The sequence below is a fragment of the Myotis davidii genome, unplaced genomic scaffold, assembly GCF_000327345.1.
Source record: "Myotis davidii unplaced genomic scaffold, ASM32734v1 scaffold1292, whole genome shotgun sequence".
Lineage (NCBI taxonomy): Eukaryota > Metazoa > Chordata > Mammalia > Chiroptera > Vespertilionidae > Myotis > Myotis davidii.
In genome coordinates, this window is record NW_006283154.1 from 25,452 (window position 1) to 32,906 (window position 7,455).

The 7,455-nt window shown below is 43.7% G+C and overlaps 1 long non-coding RNA gene across 1 annotated transcript in view; it reads left to right on the plus strand.

The window, feature by feature from the left end:
• Positions 1-7,455, plus strand: part of LOC102760383 — a 13,308-nt gene that overhangs the window by 3,902 nt on the left and 1,951 nt on the right. Inside the window, exon 2 of the long non-coding RNA XR_435146.2 lies at positions 905-912. This is a non-coding gene — a long non-coding RNA (uncharacterized LOC102760383). The remainder of the gene's footprint in view (positions 1-904; positions 913-7,455) is intronic.

Consider the following 7,455-nt stretch of genomic DNA (forward strand, 5'->3'; position numbering starts at 1 on the left):
GCTGCTCCTCTGTGGGAGCCGCCCACCCCGCCCCGGCCGTCGTGACCCAGAGGAGCTCCGTGCAGCCGGGCGGGATGGATCTGGGTCCTCGCCGCGCCAAGCTCCCCCGACCCCTGAGAAAACTCAGTTCCCTGCGTCCGCTTTCCAGTCGAGTTGGTGTGGGTTCTAGGGGCGCTGGAGGCAAAGAAAGACGGACTCAGCTCTGAGGCTGGCCCGCCCGGGAGCCCTGTTTGCTCCCTGAGTTCCTCAGTTCATCTCGCGGAGTCTTGGTTTTCTCATCCGTAAAAAGGCGCCGTTCGGCCTACTCTGCGGACCCTGCGACGGGCACTGGGAGGCAGAGCTCTTAGACTGCTCTGCCTGCAGGGAGCTGACAGCCCCCCGAGAACGATTGTCAGTATAGAAGGATGTCCAAAGAAGGCATTTGGATGCCCCCCGGGGGCTCAGGGAAGGTTACCGAGAGGCAGAGTCTAAAACTGGGTTTTGCAGCATGTAGAGGAGCTCATTAGTAGGAGGGAGTGGCATCTGGGAAGGCTCCAAGCTTAGCGGGGCTTTCGTGGCTGGAGTGATGGGAGCCACTCAGGCCCCAGTGGGTGCTCTGAGTGCGTGAGAACGCGAGCGAGTTGTGATGGTGATAGTGAAAATGTTTGGGGATTGAGCTCTCCCGAACGTTTCAAAAAGGGCAATCGATACTTTTCTGATTGTTCTTTCCAAATGATGTGAAGTGGTTTTACATTGAGTGAGCAAATGAAAGAATATACACTATACAGCCCTAGACCTTAGAAGTAATCAGGTACAGGCAGACCTAGGAGATTTTGGTGGTTGGGTTCCAGACCACTGTGGTAAGGGGAGTATCTTGCTTTCAGTTTGTAAAAGAGAAAGCACCATCTGTGAAGCGCAGTAACAGGTCTGCCTGTGCAACCTTATGGTTCCTTATGCTTGCTTCACGCTGTCTCCCTGTTCCTTTCACCAGCTGTGTCTTCCTCCCCAAGCTTGGGCACACTAAATAAAGCAGGATGAGATGGCTGAGCTTCTTGCCCCGAGTTTTCCTTGACCTGGTCATGCCAAGCAGCTTTATTAAGGGAATTATTAAGGCTTAAGCACAGAAACAGGAGAAACACCTGGCCTCAGCTATCTGGAATGTTGTCATCAGAAAATTTAGGAAGCTGCTGTTTTCATTTCTACCTTCAGTATGATTTTATCTTTACTATTTTCATTTTAAAATTACGGAGAGAAGCCATTAGCCTTTTAGCATCTGGGGTCTATCATTGTTTTTGACATATATCAAGCCTTTATTTTGTGCCTGACACTATGCTAAGTGCTGAACTTGCAGCATCTCATTCAACTCTCAGAACATCCTCAATTTTCAGATGAGGAAATTAAAGCAGAAGGATGAGGTTGTTCACTTAGTCATAGAGCCTCACTCAGCAGGAGTGCTGAGGTTTTCAGCTCAGAGCCTGGGACCTTACTCATTGTTGAAGTTTCTGAGTTGTGGGCTCCCCAAGTCCAGCTGTGTTGTCATGGGTCTCCCAACAATCCCTCTTTTCACAAACTGTAAAAAAACTATGCACATCACATTTCCTGTTTACTCCCTTGTAACAGAACCCTCAAAATCGCCACCCATTGGAATCCGAATTTCTACATCATTTAAAAATTTTACTGGTGGCGAAGGGAGATTGGGATTGTGGAAGAACAAAACTAAGTGGCCAGATTGTCAATAGTTAATTAAAAAGTCACTCAATAATTAAAATAGCTGACAAAAGTATTTAGTGGATTTTGGCATCTTCAGTATAAGGAGATAAACTTGGTAACTGGTAGCGGAATTTCTACATATCATATTCTCAGATGTAAATAATTAAAAAATAGGGAGTTGTCTACCTTTAATGCATATAAATCACCTGGGGATTTTGTTAAAATGCAGTTCCTGATTCTTTAGGTCTGGAGTAGTTCAATGCTCCCCAGGTGATGCCCTTCCTAGGGATCTAGGGACCACACTTGGAGTAGCCTTGGGGTAGACCCAGCCAGGAGTGGAGATGTGAGATGTTGGCTTTTTTTCTGTGGCAACTGACAAGGAACCAGAGGAGCCTTTTGCATCTCTGAGGCCTGGGATTATGGGTGGGTGTCTGCTGCGCAGCTCTGTTAGCAGGAAAAAGGAAAGGCTTTTTGTGAAAATACCCACTTAGAGGTTGCTGTTCGCCTTAGCAAAGACCCAGGCATTGAAGAAAATGCTGTAATGTCTCAGACTGCAGGAAACACTGAGGAGCAGAAAGTAAATTTGAGGAAATAATGGAAGAAGTAATAGAAAAAAGAAAAATAAGCAGTTTAACATTAAAAAGGGTAAACATTTCTTTTTTTAAGGTTTCCCAGAAGTCGTAATTTATATTCCAAAGACTTCTCTCCCCTCGAACTTAAAATATATATGTATATACATACATTTATATCAAAGTTCAGTCCTTTAAAAGAAAGGTAGACAGTTGCTTAATTTTTCAGGTTCTGAAGACAACTAATAGGTGATCTATCGAATTTTTGAATTTCGAGAGTTGGACTGACTTGGTTTGCATTTCTCTCTCACTTGCTGCTGTCACCTGACAAGTTACCAATACTGTCAAGTCTCAGCACCTCTGGAAAATGGGCATCATCATAGCATTGTTGACATATGAAACACTCAGACCCGCGGAGAATTTTTATGAGCTTATTTGAACCAACCTTACAACAATTGCTGGGAAGCAAAATCTCAACAGACTGAGAAAATGCTTCAGAGAATGGCACAGCGTATTTTGCACATTAGAATCAAAGGAGGAGATGTAAGGAGGGTTACATGAAATTCATTGGTGGTAGATTAATGGGGCAGAGGACAGCAGAATAAAACGGAGAGGTGCATACTGCTTTTACTTGGTGGGTACAGGATAGTTAATTAACATTTACAGCAAATAGAGATAGTATGCAGGGAACAAGATAACAATGAGGGGTTCTGTGGTCTCTTGCTCTGGTGGGGAGGTTGGGCCCCGAGGGGCCTGGAAAAAACAACAACAAAGGTCATTATTTTGATATTCCAAAGGCATGTTATTTTAGTTGCAAAAGGACAGGTAAAGATTGACCTTTGTCGAAGCTGCAGGCTTAGCATGTGAACACCTGCCATGACTGGCTTTTCGTTAGGATTTTGTTGTTGTTTAGACCATCCTATGCTGTTACTTCTGTTTCTGAGTTTTTAAGGCCACCATGTAGTTTCTCTTGAGCTTGTCAAGTTTAGTATGTGGCCTCTTTTTCTTCCACAGCACCTACCTCCTAAGGTTGATTACATGAGGAAATGGAGGTAAAGAGCTTGACCTGATTCCTGATATGCAGTAATCACCTCGTACATGAGAACTATTATTATACTGTTGCATGTCAAGTCATAGTGCTTTTGAGGTAGTGCTTTTCTCAGCTGTTGATTGACTTGCTAATTATTATAGGGATGAAAACATTTGCAGCTGAATTTCAGGTCAGATGACATTTCTGCTCATTCTGTTGATAAAGCTCAGGGTGATCTGAAAGGAGAACAAGTGTAATTCTGTTTTAAAAACTTCATGATGGCTAGTATTCCAACTTATTTATTCTTGTTTTTTTTTTAATTTTTTTATTCAATTTACTTGGGGTGACATTGGTTAATAATGTATAGATTTCAAGTGTATTATATATTATTTGTATATTTATCAGCCAAAAGTCAAATCTCTTCTATGTATTTGACCCCCTTTACCCTTTACCGCCCCCCTAGTAGAGGGGTCTGGTAACATCATACTGTTGTCAGTGTCTATGAGTTTTTGTTTGTCTTATTTGTGTATTTGTTGCTTTCAGTTTTATATCCCACATATGAGAGGTTAACATGGTGATGCATGAGGGCAAGCTAAACAGCCATCTCAGATGGTGGGTGAAAAAAAATGGAATTTATTTAAGGAAAGGCGCTGGGGGATGGGATACCCAAAGGGAAGGGCTGCACAGCCAAGGGCACATGGGAGTGATGATGGCAGCCCCTAGGAGCTTGAGTTCCATCCTTCCATGCAGTTACTGGCGGGAAGCTCTTGTCTGCAGTGGTTGTGGGGGCGGAGCTGGTGGGCTTCGAAGGCAGATGGACTGCAGGTGTGCGGTCCAGTGTCTTTAGGACAGTTTCCATTCCTTATATGGTCTGACTCCTGGTTTCCAGCAAGTTTTGTGTATTTTAAAAAAATATTTTTGTTGATTTCAGAGAGGAAGAGGGAGGGAGAGATAGAAACATCAGTGATGAGAGAGAATTAGTGATCATCTGCCTTCTGCATGCCCCCTACTGGGGATCAAGCCTGCAACCCAGCCATGTGCCCTTGACTGGAATTGAACTCCAGACACTTCAATCCACAGGCTGATGCTCTATCCACTGAGCCAAACTGGCGAGGGTGCAAGTTTTTTTTCTGGTCTTTATTCTCCTGTGGCAGGAAGCTTACAAATGGCTGTTAAGGATTATATTGACCTACCAGAGGCCTGGTGCATGAAATTTGTGCATGGGTAGGGTCCCAAGGCCTGGCTGATGATCAGGACCGATTGGGGCCTTCCAGCTGCTGGCCGGGGCCTCCCTTCCCTGGCTGCCAGCCAGGGACTGCCTTCATTCCATGCTGCCCCCTGGTGCTCAGTGGATGTCATAGTGAGTGAACTCCCGGTCTCCCTGTCGAACTCCCGTGGGGACACTTTGCATATTAACCTTTTATATATATAGATATAGATAGGCCTAACATTTCCCTCCTCTTTCTATGTGTTAGTAATTATTCTTATGGGATAGGGGTGAAGCTCTCTATCTTCTGTCAGTCATCCCAAGGAACAAACCCCCTGGTGCTGTAGGCAGGGATATATGAGTAAACAGTTACCCCACATATCAGAAACCAACCAGCTGGCAGCTTAGTATGTCCATTACTATAAGGGAGGGTAAAATTATTAGAATAGTTTATATTGTAGTTGTTAGATACTGATAGACAATAACTAAAACACCTGGTGAAAGTGAGACATTTGCCTCAGGGGGCTGTTGCACCAACCTTTAGAGAAAACATCCTTGCATCCTTTCCCCAGACAGTGGATCCCAATGCATAAAGGTCCCCATATGTGACTTTCTTCCCAAAATGAATAGAATGAGTATAATTCTGTATATTAGCAACAGGTCTCCCAACTCCTACTAGGCAAGATGGAAAAGTCTGTTCTCCACAGGTTCCTCCTGAAAGGCAAGAGTCAGAGATATTAACATTTTTGCTAAATCCACCCAAATATTTTCATCTCTTCTGGACAGAATTAGTTCTCCTTCAGCCAGACCAGCAGTGGTCCAGAGTACAATGATAGTGAATGCTGCCCTGGAAAGGCGACCTTGAGGTGTTTCTTGGGTTCAGTCACCCATTCCTCCCCTTCACTCTGGTGTGATGGACCCAGGGCTTCACCCTGCCAGCTTCAGAGCAGTTGGAGTGCTGAGAAGCACGTCCCAGGGTCCCTCCCATTCATGTTGATCGTTTGGCGATCCAGTTTTCCATCTTTTGAATAGAACTCTGTCTCCTGCTAAGCAGGGATGTAGCGGAACTGTGACAGAAAAATCCCTAGCATGTGCCAAAGCATTCATTACAGTCAGTGTATATTTTTTAAATGTGACTCAGAGGGACTGGCCAATATATTGTGGTTGGGGTTTTTCCTTAAAAAGCTAGAAAGGAAATGAAACATGAATGGAAATGAAATGAGATGGGAGCTCATTTCTTTGGTGCTGGTTGGGTGTCTGGGTTTATGGGGGCATTGAATAAAGCTGATTGATGATACAGTTAGACTTAGGTGCTTGCATTTCTTACAGATATTAATAAGGTCATGAAACTTACAGATATTAATGGGGTCATGAAGCTGTTATTGGAGCGGGGTGGGGGAGTTTGTATGGGAGGGATGAAGTCAAGGGATTTGGAGGCCAAGCAACAAAGTGGCCAGGATCCTGTGCTCTTTAGTTTTTTTGTTTTGTTTGTTTTTTTTCCTAAAGGAGGGGTGGCGATGGGTAGGAATTGTCCTGTGTGCCCAGAATAGTTGTTTTTCTGGTAGGTGATATTTTACATATGGAAAGTGCTTTGTCTTTTGTTGAAGAAAAGATATTATTCATGAGACCTGGGGTGGCTGAGGATTGAGGTACGGGAATCCAAGCAGGGGATCCCCCTGATGGGAGGTGGCAGCAGTGTCCTGCAGGCCAGGCACTCTGAGCCTGTGATGGGAGGGCCAGCCTGCACCAGCACGTTTCTTGTTTCTGTCAATACGGAGAGGCTGAGAATTTTCTGAATTTTTAAGTCTGGTTCCCTTTTGGTTAGCCATTCTGTTTTTAAGTCATTTCTCACATTTCACTGTAAGCATTGAAGAGAAGCAAAGCTGCTTCTGTAACACTTTATATATTCAATTTTGTCATAGGTTCTAACTTCCACAAAACACTAGAACATGAATACAGTTTGGCCAAGCTCTTTGCCACTTTATTACAAGGATTGCCTTTCATCCCTGTCCAATAGCATGTCCCTTGCTTCTGTCTGAGGCCTGCTAGAAGGACTTTTACCTCCATCTTTCCGCTGGCATTCTGTTCATGACTAGATAGGTTTGGTCTAAGCAGGCTGAGGTTTTCTCTGCATCTCTTTTTCTGAGCCCTCACAATGTCCTTAACAGTGTATTCATGGTAATGGCTTTTCCTAGCATGTTCTTCAAAACTCTCCTAGTCTCTTGTCTGTGATTCAGTTCTGAAGCCACATTTTTTGGTGTTTGTTATGGCAGCAACCCATTCCTGGTACCATTTTTGGGGGGTCTTAGTCTATTCAGACTGCTATAACAAAATACCAAGACTGGGTAACTTATAAACAACAGAAATTTATTTCCCATGTTTCTGGAAGATGGCAGTCCAAGATCATGGCACTAGCAGATTTGGTGTCTGATGAGAGCCCCCTTCCTAGTTCATAGCTGGTGCCTTCTCACTGGGTCAACACAGGGTAGAAGGGACAAGGGAGCTCTCTGGGGTTTATTTATGTAAGGGCACTAATTTCATTCATGGGGCTCCTCATGACCTAATCACCTCCCAAAGGCCTCCCCTCCTAATGCCTTCACCTTTGGGGCTTAGGATTTCAACCTGTGAATTTGTGGGGCATGACCATTTAGATTATATAGCAATACTTCTCCTGTCTTTTATGGTTTTACTAATGGCCCAGTGCACGAAATTCATGCACATTAAAAGGGAATTAATTAGAGGAAATATTTTAATATTGCTATTTGCCCTTTCTCTATAATGGAAGTGTGAGAGATGAAAGGAAGTTAGTAAAATGTATATGAAAATAATATATAAATTTACTAGTAAATAAACAGTAACAAAAGGATATGACAACAACAGAGGCATGATATACAAACAACAAAAACGTGATATGAAAACAACAGTGATGCAAACAATGACTGATAAAATGGTTAAACGTA